The following is a 13,023-nucleotide window of genomic DNA, read 5'->3' on the forward strand; positions in this document are numbered from 1 at the left end:
GTAAATTTTCAGTGTTGTTCGGTCACGAGTTATTCTTTGTATTACCTTGACCGTGAGCTTTTTAATGGAAGTAAAGTATAAAACACAAAGGTCTTTTTGTTAACATTTCCAATTCGTTATGGTTCATCATATTTATTTTTTTTTCAGGAATGTTTTCACAGTTACTGATATTGGTATTATTAGACAGCGTTTTAGCAAAATCACTATCATCGAACGGCAACGAGCACATAGGAGTAGGTAGGTACGTATGTATGTACACATTTTTAACAATTTTAATCAAAGATGAGACAACTTTTCAGGGTTTTTTCAATATAGCCGTTATGACTAATTTTGCAGAGACACTATTGTGGTGTGTACTTTTATTATACATTTGCTTGCTCTGGTACCCATTATGCATCCGAAACTCCCTTTTGAGCCCTTCTTTTAATTGAAACTTTTTTTCAGAATCTTAACCGTGCAATCCCATTGCCATTTTTATATGTATTTTTATATTTGGATGGTGTAATATTTCATGAGCTTTGCTTAACCTTTAGCTTATTTCTAACATTACCCTCCCGGTGCACATATTTTCACATGCCAAATTTCTTCCTTATTAAATATCATTTTCATTATATTTTAATTCCTTAAAAAGCAACTGAATCAATAATGAAAGCCAGGAGTTTACACTGGTTTTCAGTGAGGGTCAATTCTTATTGTTCTGCAGGTATAGTGTTACGTGTGGTTGTGTTTCGTTCGGTAATGGTTTCCTTCTTCGACTTGGCTGCCGTCTTGGTATCTTTTTATTTTCTTTAAATAAAAGCTATTGATGACAGTCACATAGACCAGAGGAGAAATGTTGAAGACTTAAAGTAGGACGAGAACACACATGTACTTGTAAAAATATCACCAAGTTCTGTAAACCTACGCTTCCTTGTTGTGCACTTTTAAGTAATTGAAACTATAGGGTTTCGGGGACGGAAATTGCATACCAGATGCAGAGACAAAATGCCTGTAATATTAGGTCTTTGGTTTAAAGAATACTTTAAAATCCCAATAATTACTACTTGTATCATTTTTCATGTTACAACTAAGTAATTGAAGTGTAAAAGATTTTATCAAAATAAATAGATAACCTTTAAGCAGTAAAATTAACACATTATAATCATTATCTTTTTACAGTATAAAGAAAAGATACGGATAAAAAAGCATTTCATTTGTACCATACTGTCTAAAATTACGGTCGTGACATTAAACTTTACGCAAATTTGTCAGCTATCTCAAGCCACTGACAATCTATTTCTTTAACTAATTTAACAAAAGGTGTCCTAGTACTGCTTATCTTAAAAGAATCACGTTTATTCAATTGCAACGCAGAAAACAGTTTTATATTTGAATCAATAGACTATTTAGTATTTGCCGATTCTGTTATTCGCCGATTCATAATCTAATGCATTCTGGGTAATGTTTTCAAAAGCGTACATCAAAACGTTGTGATTGGTTTAAAACGTACTAAACAAAGGAATCTTTAAAGTTTTGCAAATCTTTGAATTATATTGAATCGTTTGCTAAGCTAAAACTGTTGATATCAATAGTTATAGTTTAAAAAGCGCCTATATATCTCTTTCAACTTAATATGCTCAACATGCAGGGAAGCCATTTTTAAGTTTTTCAAGAACAAGTTTACAATTTGCAACGGGAACAAAATGATGTTAAAAGTGTGAAATAACCAAAATCGGAAATCGCTCTTCAACTTCGTACTTTATTTTAAAGTAAATTTTAAATTAAATTTCAAAGAGTAGTATCGTGTTACAAATCAGCATATTGAATTGTTGACTGACAATGTGAGCAACTTTTCGTTTCCATTGATACCTTTTTATACTTCCCTTGACACATACGATATGCAACTGGTTTCCTGTTTGTAATTACGTATGGCTGATATAATACTCAAACTAATTGAATACAATTTACATAAATATGTGCACTGTTTTAAGGATCGTTAATCATCTGTTGTATATTACTTCTGCATTGCGTTCCAATATTATATGCAATTTATGCATATAACTTTATGCATAACTTGCTTAAACTTTATACAACAATTGTTTTCATAAACTATGAATATGCTTAGATTCTGACTTAAAATTTTTTTTAAAAAGTAAGTTGACAAGAGGCTCGCAGATATTGACGATATGAACCACAAACTCAGTAGTATTTCCCCAATAAGATAACAAGTTATACCTTCTTATTAAATTAGGTGGGTATATTTATATTAGGATACATATGTCCGTCGGTGTGTCACACTTTGGCTTGCAGTTGTTTAAAATAGAACCGCTTCATGAAATGGATTGAAATTTTCTTTGAGTATTTTTGGAATTTATTAACTGGGTTGTGCTTCTTGTACAAAAACTGCTCTAGTAGAGTTATGAGGAGAAATGACTGAAATCTACACAACGTAGGTTTACGGTCACCATCACAAACGTCTCAACTAACAAGCGACATGTTTTTGCTGTCTTAGAACTTTTTATAAACTTAGAATAATTGTCTAATCTGTAATGTTGTCAATAGTATCATATTCCCTTTTGTGACATTTTAATGTTGTGTGGATTCGCATGGAAAGTATTGCATGTATAGCAAAAGCCCTGACCGTCGACACACCGGAGTTCATGCGATTTCCTCTGTTGTTGTTTGGTAGCTTGATTTGACTTGTCTTTTTAATCGATTTATGTTCTCTAAGTAAACAATACAAAATTTGGCGACTATGTTGAACGAATCTATCCCATCCAACTAGAGATAAAGGATACTACAGATACAGTTAAGTCTGCCTCATATCTTGACTTACATCTAGAAAATTGACAATGAGGGTCGGTTGAGAACAAAACTTTATGACAAAAGAGATGATTTCAGCTTCCCAATTGTGAACTTTCCATTTCTATGTAGCAACATTCCAGCAGCCCCTGCATACGGAGTATATATCTCCCAATTGATACGATATTCCCGGGCTTGTATTTCCTATAATGATTTCTTTGATAGAGGATTGCTGCTCACAAGGAAGCTATTAAACTAAGAGTTCCAAATGGTGAAGTTGAAATCATCCCTTCGTAAATTTTACGGACGACATCACGAGTTGGTTGACCGTTAGCGAATATCCATTTCACAGATGATATCGGATATGTTCCTTATGTCGTAACTACAATACCCTTCCCTTTTCACGAATGTGACCTACCGAATTAGACTATTTACCGGATTTGTAATAACATAAGCAACACGACGGGTGCCACATGTGGAGCAGATTCTGCTTACCCTTCCGGAGCACCTGGGATCACCCCCGTTTTTGGAAGGGTTCGTGTTGCTTAGTCTTTAGTTTTCTATGTTGTGTCATCTGTACTATTATTTGTCTGTTTGTCTTTTTATTTTTGGCCATGGCGTTGTCAGTTTGTTTTCGATCTATGAGTTTGACTGTCCCTCTGGTATCTTTCGTCCCTCTGTTATGAGATTTAAAAATCGAACTACTGTTTCAATATTTTTGACCGCTTAAGGTTAAGTTTTCGCTATTACTGTTCCAGAGGTAGGAACCTTGATCGTTGGTAAATTACAGATTTACAAGATCTTTGAGCTATTTGTCAACTATTTATAATTTTGTTTTATTATGATCATTTAATGAGAAATTTTATGCGAAAAAAAAAAGATTACAAATGCAGGTTTATCTTTGTTCTTTCTGTGTGGTATACCAGTAATTTTGATTTACTAGTACTCCGAAGAAAATGAAGAAAGGAATGCGACAAATATCCATGTTAACCTTCTAAATGCCATAAAATCAATTATTCCTTCTAAAAATTTCTAGACGAAGAAATTAAAAATTTCTTTGTGGTGATTAATCAGTCAAGGAAAGAATCTTTAGAGCTACTAACAGCTATGGTCGGACTTTGATTCAATAAAACGTTTGATGGCCTTTCTTGGTCCTGATCATCGACATTAGTCTATTGCGCCGTACTTATAAACCTAGACCTTTAACCAAAAAAAAAAAAAAAAACAACGCATCGTTTACTGTATAGTAGACTTGCTTCAATTTCCTTCTTTTATTTCTTTCTTACTAATTTATATGTTTACTGACAACTGCCGTGATACTGAATGGACCAGTAAACAGATTGCCCTTGGAAAATTCTGTAAAGGTGTCAATAAAATGGCAATTTCTTATTTGTAGCAGTTGTTAAAGGGGTAAAATTGAAAAAATAATAATAAAATTAGGAAGGGACATGTAGCAGGTCGTACTGTATAGCAGTTGAATATACATTTGTAAATGTTATTTAGGAAAATCATGAGGTCATATTTTTAACAGAAAACACTTATCATTTTTCTCCATATATGACGAATAAAAGGAATATAAACTGGTTCAAGAAACCAAAAGGATATCAATACCAAGATTTAAAAGCTTGCCATCAACACCGTCGCCAAAAGAAATAAACTAAAACTAACAAAAAGCCCGAAAAAACAATACACTAAAAAAAGGTTGAGCAACACAAACACTTTTTAAAATTAGGGATAAGGTCACCCGTTTCGAAATGTATTTATGCCTGCTCTTCTATTGGCACACCGTTATGTGGATGATGACGAAAAGTCATAAACACGAAAGGGAGGACGGGATTATTATTAGGACAAATGACACATATCTGTTGTCATCTGTGACATAATTATTCCAAAATGGTCAGCCAACTTATCGAATGCTTAAAACATTTAACGTGTTGACATCGACTAAACCATTACGAATTGTTCGTTCATTATTGCCCTGAACTTGCACCAAATATACCTTACCACTGGACATTAAGCAACCAACAATCAGTCAATCTTGGTTCATTAGTTTCCTCATTGGTAGAAACCGTTTCCACAGAAATGCTAATAATGGACACAGGCTATGTAATATGGAATCAAAATAGAAGATGTGTACTCCACTTACAGCTGCAGCTAGAATAATCCTACATAGAAGGGAATATTTAGAATCAAAAGATTAATTCTGATGAGTATTTATTTACCTCAAATTAGATACAATCAACTACGTCATCAAAGGTTTAAATATTCAGTCAAAGTACATAGTCTCACATTTGATAGCAGAGGATACATCTTCTTGACTTCAACTTTGTACTTGTTTTGGCTTTCGAACTATTTTGATCTGAACGTCACTGATGGGTCTTATGTAGACGAAACGCGCGTCTAGCGTATTAAATTATAAGCCTGGTACCTTTTGATAGCTATTATATGTGTTTGTCTCTGTCCTGTATGTTCTCCCATTTATTTGTAATGTAGTCCTGTCATGTAATCTTGTCATTTTAATGTTATATTAAACATTGCCATAAAAGCGGGAGGTTTGGCTAGCCACAAAACCAGGTTCAACCCACCATTTTTTCTTAAAATATCCTGTACCAAGTCAGGATATGGCCATTGTTATATTATAGTTCGTTTCTGTGTGTGTTGCATTTTAGTGTTGTGTTTCTGTTGTGTCTTTGTTCTCCTCTTATATTTGATGTGTTTCCCTCAGTTTTAGTTTGTAACCCGGATTGTTTTTTTCTCAATCGATTTATGAATTTCGAATAGCGGTTTACTACTGTTGCCTTTATCTATGGAAGGGAAAGATTTTATATTTGGTGTGGAGCTTGATAATATTGAGTTGTAGCGTGTACATTTTTACATCAGCCGTGCAGTCACTTCCTGTTTGCCGATAGTTTGAAATTTTACAACACTCATTGAAAAAGGAAATTTGTCGTGAAACGTTTCATGACTTCTATGGAAGGGGAGGATTTAATATTTATTCTACACCTTGAAAATGTTGAGTTGTAGAGTGTAAGCAGTTTTTACATCTGTCATTCAGCCACCTTCTGTTAGCATCAGTTTGAAATTGTAAAAATACAATTGATGAAGGTAAAATTTCTTCAAATGTTTCTTGGCTTTTATAGATGAAATGAGTTTATATTTTGCCACAGCTTGATAATGTTGAGTTGTAGCGTGTAAGTAATTTTTACATCCTTTGAGCATCAACTTTTTGTTTGTCTATATTTTGAAATTTTACAACACTCTTTGTACAAGGAAACATTTCCTCAATATTTTTTATTTTGGCTTCTAGAGAAGGGAATGATTTAATATTTGATGTGGAGCTTGATAATGTTAAGTGGTAGCCTGTAATCAATTTTCCACCAGCTGTGCAACCAATTCCTGTTTGCTGTGAAACAGTCTGAAGTTTTAAAATACTCATTGTACAAGGAACAGTAGCCACTTTCTCTTTGTCTATTAAAGTTCGAAGTTTTACAACACTCTTCGTATAAGCAAAATGTTCCTCAAACATTGTTTCGCTTCTATGGGAGGCAATGATTTTATATTTGGTCTGGGGCTTGATGATGTTAAGTTGTAGCTTGTAAGCAAACACCCCCCCCCCCCCCCCCCCCCCCCACCACCACCAAATTGTGCAACCAATTCCTGTTTATTGAAATAGTCTGAAATTTTACAACACTCATTGTGCAAGGAACAGCAGCCACTTTCTACTTGCTTATAATTTGAAATTTTACAACACTGTTTTTACAAGGAAAATTTTCGCCAAATTTCTTTGGGCTTCTATTGATGAAAGGGAATGATTTGATATTTGGTCTGAGGCTTCACAATGTTGAGTTGTAGCTTGTAAGTAATTGTTCATCCTGCTATACAACCAATTCCTGTTTCTTGAAATAGTCTGAACTGTTTTCGAAACTCATTGTACAAGGAACACTTTCGTCAAATTTTTCTTAGCTTCTGTAGAAGGCACTGATCAGTATGGATCAGTTTTCATGTTACCTCAATCAGTTGCATGCAACAACGCAGGTCCAGACCCGGTTATGTTGACTATATTCTATTTAAAGAAGCAAAGTTATGTGTATCAGTCTTCAGAATAGGAAAAGAAATCTAAATTTCAAAAACTGTCTGTACATTTGAATTGATAAATTAACGCTAACATGTCAAAACACGTAGGGCTGTTGAAAGATTATCATTAGAATTATTAAGCAAGGCACACAGAGAAAAGAAAAGACAAACAATTATTTCCTTTTGATGAACAGTTACCATACTTGCATTGTTTTTTTATTTTCTGTACCCAAGTTTAACACATAATTTATTGACTACGAAATTTCATGTTAAAACTTTCCGAGATACAAAAATATTATCCGAGTTAATTATGTCATTTTAAATCATCTGTAGTAAACATTTTGCCAATATTTGCCAAATTTTGCCTGATGATGTTTTTACTCAAAGGAACACTATTGTTGGACTTTTTTTGTGATCTCTTAACTTTTTTTACTGGATGTAAAACAATTGGCCTTCCGGTTCTTTTCTGTGTTTTTTTTCAATGTTAGATGACTGTCACGCAAATTCTAACACTTGATCTTAGGAAAAGGTGTTTATGCTATGATCATGGAATTCTTTCATTTAACAAGATAATAAATTCCAAGAAAATTGCGTGAAAAATTTAATAAAGAATAAGTTGAATTATAAGGTGTTTATATAATTGGATAATTCTGAAATGAAATATCAAGATTTTGGATGAATATAGTACTTTCCAGAATGGAATGGAAAGGTTATCTATTGATATGTATTAAATAGTCCGGATTCTTTGTTCATATTTTAGCGTTGGTGGATTTAAGAAAAAATCCATGATTTTAGCATTTTACACATGAGCTAGTAGTATAAGTCGATCGGTTCATTTATGACGAGGTTACTAAACTTTCAAATTAAGGCGAATAATTCTGTAGCTTGTAATTATTTAAATGCAGCTCAGCTTTAAGCATTAATCAACGTAATCAATCAATTAGAATCAAGGAAAGCATATTAGTGAAGTGGGTTGGAATTATTGTGAATGTAACTTCAGTGTACAATATCGGGACACTAAATGGCCGTTCTTATATTCAATAAGAAATGAAAATTGACAGCGAAGCTCAAACACGATTGTTGGAGATTTACTTTTTTCACTGTAGAAAACTATTAGTATTAACCTTGTTTACACCTGTCTGCTTATCATCATGAAAACAATTGACTCCAATACACTAACAGAACACAATTAACAAGGAAATAATTTCAGCTTTGAGATACGCCCTACAGTTTTTTGTTGGTTTAAAATAATGTTGAAGCGAATTTTTTTTTTTTTTTATTTTTTGGGGGGAGATAAAAATCTTCATATTTTTCCTTTATTATTTTCTCCAACTTAAACTGTAACATAATGTAGAAAATGAACTTAGTCACGTTCTTTAACACAAAGATAATATATTGTTCAAAATAAAAGCAACCTGTTAGTAAATAATATTTTGTTCAAAATAAAAGCTAAATGAGGGCATCTTATAAAGAATTTAACAACAATTTGTTTCATTGTGTAGGAAAACTACAATCAACAGCAGCAAAACTAGTTATTATAGTAGCAATGCTTATGAGAAAATATAGAAATATATTTGATTTTATTTATAATTCAAACTTTTTGTATTATAACGAAGGACTACGTAGTATATTGCTTACGATCGTAACTTTGCCTTTGTTTGTTTTTTTTTCCAGATCTAAACGACATTTAAGTGAATTTAAAGTTGCAGAATACATGACACTATTAGGAAACAGCTGTGCATCAGTAAATTGTGGTCTCTACAACATAATGCAAAGGTATAAATTACAGATTAGAACAGAACAATGTGACATGTTTTTGTAGAAAACAATCAATTTCTTCTTGCGATGCAATTTCATATAGAGTTTAGATGTAATCAGTTATCAAACGTTTCTTGAGTTTATTATTTATACTTTGACAAGATTACATTAAATGGTGACATTTTCGAATTCTCTACCAACGAGAAAAAATATAATAAACAATTCTAGAAATGGTTTTGATGTGTTACAATACTAAACCTAAAAAAAAGCTTATAACATCTGACAAGAATTGTAGGATAAAATTCCTTTCTCGGATTCTATTACTTGAAACTATAACATCAGTAAAGGTGGATCATAGACACAACAATTGCAATCTGACTTTTACTATATACATGTATGTTAGCTCTATGATATTAGTTTTGCCCAATTGTCAAAGATATATTTCTAATTAAATCCATTATATATATATATATAAGACAAAATAGCTCTTGCCACTATACATCATGTACGGTTGAACAGCCCTAGATAAATCCGACGAGGAAAGGCATAACTCGACTAACGAAAGCTATGCTGTATAGCCGAGTTGGTCGAGTGGTCTAGGGCGCTGGACACATTGCAAGTGGTGTTGCTACGATGTCAAAAAAGTACGAGTTCGAATCCCGCTGAAGGAAGACCTAAAATTTTCTAACGCAAATTTGCTAATCTAACATTGTTGGGCTAAATTTGAGACGAAGTATATATAAATTATGGTGTTAGCCCTGTATAACCACATGTTATCCGATGGAGAACGTCTGTGGTAAAGTTGTCACATATTTAGGCGTATATATATATATATATATATACCTGTGTATGTTGACAAAAAGTGAGAAGATATCAAGGGGGAAAGCAATCAAAAAGCATAACTTCTATATAAAACTACAACATTGTCAAAAATAAAAAGGACGAAAAGACAACACCAATTAAAAACATCACACAGAAAACTACAGATTGGGTAACATGAACCCCACCAAAAAAAGGGGATATAATTGAACTCAAGTGCTCTGGAAGGGGAAATCAATTCCTGCTCGAAACAATTCGGGATTTAACAACGACAAACACGAATGACGTAGTTTTTACTGCATTTTGCCGTAGTATTGTCGGTTTCTCTGTGACTGTATTTTGATTGCCCCTTTGGTGTCTTCCACCTCTTTTTTTATTATTCAAAGGTTATTAAATATTATAAATTATCTGGTATTTTTTAGCGGGCGACGAAAAAGAAGGGCGCCTGTGGATTTTGGAACATATCTGGCATGTTGTGGATAGGGATTAATTTCCTTTTAAGATGCAACATTATAGATTATGGTAAGTCAGATTAAAATTTAAGGTACACTTCTATTTTAGCTACATGTGAATTACTGTGTGTAACAGATCGTGTTGGAATATCACAAAAAAATGTTAGGAATTTTTACACGTTCAAAAATGTAGTTAATATAGTTCAAAAATTCCATTGAAATTATTAGTCACCCTGCTTCTATTAATTTTGAAACGATTGTTCATGAGAAAATATATGGGCCAATCATTCATTTGCGATTAGAGAAGTAAAAGTAAATATCTCCATAATACCTTAAGATGACAATGTTGGACTGTTTATGTCGTCGTTGTCAGTCTTACTCGAACGTACAGCCACCGATATTAGAGTATATTAATGCGTGTTTGTTTACATCTGTCACCTGGAATTATTAACTAGCTATATCTCGTTGGTTTTCGTTATTCTTTAGGTACGATATAATTTGCTGATCATGGCAGATCTCTTAAGCTTCAATGTATTCACAACTTTTCTAAACTTGAGATGATTAAGAGCTTGATACACGAATAACGCTCTAGTATGAAGAGCTTATATTGACCTTTTAATTTGTTGTGTTTTGGGTCTGCTATCTCATTGACGTATATCTATTTTCATCTAATTAATGAGACCATAGCAGTATATATTTAGACTTTGATATAAATGATATAGACATATGTCAACCATCTAAGTTGTCTCGTAGTAGAATGTTATCAATAAGTGTGCATTTTTTATTTTGTCAAAATAACACTGGTAAATGGTCTCTGCTGTTAACTGCTCCATCATATATCCCGGATTGCACAAATTCTAGATATCTTTTTTTATCGAATTTATAATAAATGTTGCCAATATCTTATCAATGATATTTGAAGATTACGCGCTACTTTTTATACATACATTTATCCTCCTTGCCATTAGCATTGCCATTTGCCAGTTTAACAGCAGAATAATATCAACTGAGATGAAAGAGAAAGCTCAAAATTATCAAGAAGGCACATTTATATTTAACTAATAAACCACTGCTTTCCTCCTTTGTACTGACATTCACTATTTTGCTTTTTCTTACAGTTGCTGCAACCCAACAAAGACAGTTGTTAAAGCGATGTGTAAATATTTTGTACAGATAGTTTCCTCTACGTTGGATCTGGACATCGTCAAAAGAATCTCCACCTTATTTTCATGACATTTCATCATCAGGGAATAAAAATTAAATGAATTAGGAACTAAAGGCTGCGTTGGAATAAATCGAATTTTTTATCGCTTATTTAATATTTTTAACATGTACTTTTACAAATACACACATTCCAATGGTTAAAAGATGAAACTTAGATTGAAATAATAATAGAGTCTGGACTACATACTTTCAATGTCTTCTGGTCATAAATATAAAGCATTTTAATTACCCGTTATTGTAGTGATATTATGCACATTCCTAATATACATAAAATTAAAAGCATTCCAAGAAATATTTCTTTAAAAAAAAACAGCAAATCATCTAAAACTGGGTTCAGGGTCACCATAATTTGGCTAAATATCTTCATTAGAAATACGATACCGTTTCTTTTCTCGAGTACATTTTATCCTTTCTTTTAACTTTCAGAGAATAACGCTGTCAAATATTGATGGCCAGATCATGTATTACTGAAACTAAAACCATGCATATCATAGAGTTTGCTTGTTACTTAAGTAAAAACGTTTGACTTTTAGCCGTGCAATTTTATTTACTAACGCTTATTGTATCTATTCGTTCATTATCATACATTTTAGTAGTGTGCTATGTTATATCACTCCATCATTACCGAATTTTTACATATCGCGTCTAGCCTTTTCAAGTAACAAAAAATTTCACACAACATCTATAAATCAAGAGTAGGTCACGCAATAAAAGCTTACCATCACTAAATAAAGCTTACTTTAGCCAAGTCAAAGTTCATCTGAATGGACACTATTAACTTTGGATTCTGCATATAATCTTGAAATGACAAGTCCCTGTGTTTGATTTCATGAAAAATAAATCCTTTGCCGTCTTCTTGATTTTTATTTTTGAATTATTTAGTTAGCATATTTTAGATACATTTGTAACACTATAACAAAATGCATTCATTTAACACCAAATTTAGAGAAATAAATCTATAAATTTCAAGTCAAAGGAAATATGGTTAAAGATATCATGTTTTTTTCTAAACGTCTTATCGCAATTTGGCAACTTTACTGGACATCAAAGGCGTTCCAGAAAAAATTTGACTTTGAAATTACCAAAAAAGTGATTACTGTATGACGCCATTTGTTTCGCAAAATCTCGGATCAACTATCGTCAATAGTGATGAGATCTTTTGAAATTTTAAGGTTCAAGGTAGTATTAGAACTCGTATTATAATTTCTTATATAAAATGTCTTTACCACTGCACTGTATATGATACAGCATGGTGATATTATTGAAATAAAGCTGTGTCTGTAGATTTTTCCAAAATATTAATATCAGTTTCATAACAGAGCCCTCATATAATTTTACTAATCAATATATGGAGAGATAAAAGAGACGGAAAATACCAAACGGACGATCAAAATTCATAAGTCGAAGGGAAACCGAAAAAAATATGACAAAATGCGACAAAAATATAAACAACAGTCTATAAAATAGTATACAGAAAACTATTGACTGAGCAGCACGAACCCCACCAAAAAGAAATCAAAAACTATCGAATGAATCTCGGGTGCTTCAAACTGGTAAGCAGATCCTGCTCCAAACGTTGCACCCGTCGAGTTGCTCATTGTTAGTTCACATTCGGTGAAAAGTCTAACATGGAGCATGCTTTTCGATTTTAGCACCAGCCAATTCGATGACCGAATTTGTACTTTTAAAGCAAAGAGGCATTGAAATTTAGCTGTCTGTAGATTTACATACAGCTGTCAATATTGAAATTAAATATTTAAACAAACGAGAAAACCTATCGTTTTTCTTTGATCACCTATACCACTGGGTCGATACCACCGATCGTGGATTGTAAATCCTAAAGGATATCATTAACACAGAAGTCGGTGTAACGATATTGATACGTACTCTTTTTATAAATCATAACCTAATAAAC

General features: G+C 32.6%; 1 long non-coding RNA gene across 4 annotated transcripts in view; it reads left to right on the forward strand.

Annotated features, from left to right (window-relative positions):
* The window catches only part of LOC127706936 (uncharacterized), a 90,299-nt gene extending 77,908 nt beyond the window's left edge, over positions 1–12,391 (forward strand). For 3 of the 4 annotated variants that reach the window (XR_007984655.1, XR_007984654.1, XR_007984653.1), the window contains exons 2-5: positions 148–241; positions 8,530–8,631; positions 9,855–9,954; positions 11,003–12,391. This is a non-coding gene — a long non-coding RNA (uncharacterized LOC127706936). The remainder of the gene's footprint in view (positions 1–147; positions 242–8,529; positions 8,632–9,854; positions 9,955–11,002) is intronic. The other variant, XR_007984656.1, reaches the window with a different exon arrangement.
* The last annotated feature ends 632 nt before the right edge of the window (positions 12,392–13,023 follow it).

Source organism: Mytilus californianus, unplaced genomic scaffold, assembly GCF_021869535.1.
Source record: "Mytilus californianus isolate M0D057914Y unplaced genomic scaffold, xbMytCali1.0.p SCAF_6, whole genome shotgun sequence".
Taxonomy (NCBI): Eukaryota; Metazoa; Mollusca; class Bivalvia; order Mytilida; family Mytilidae; genus Mytilus; species Mytilus californianus.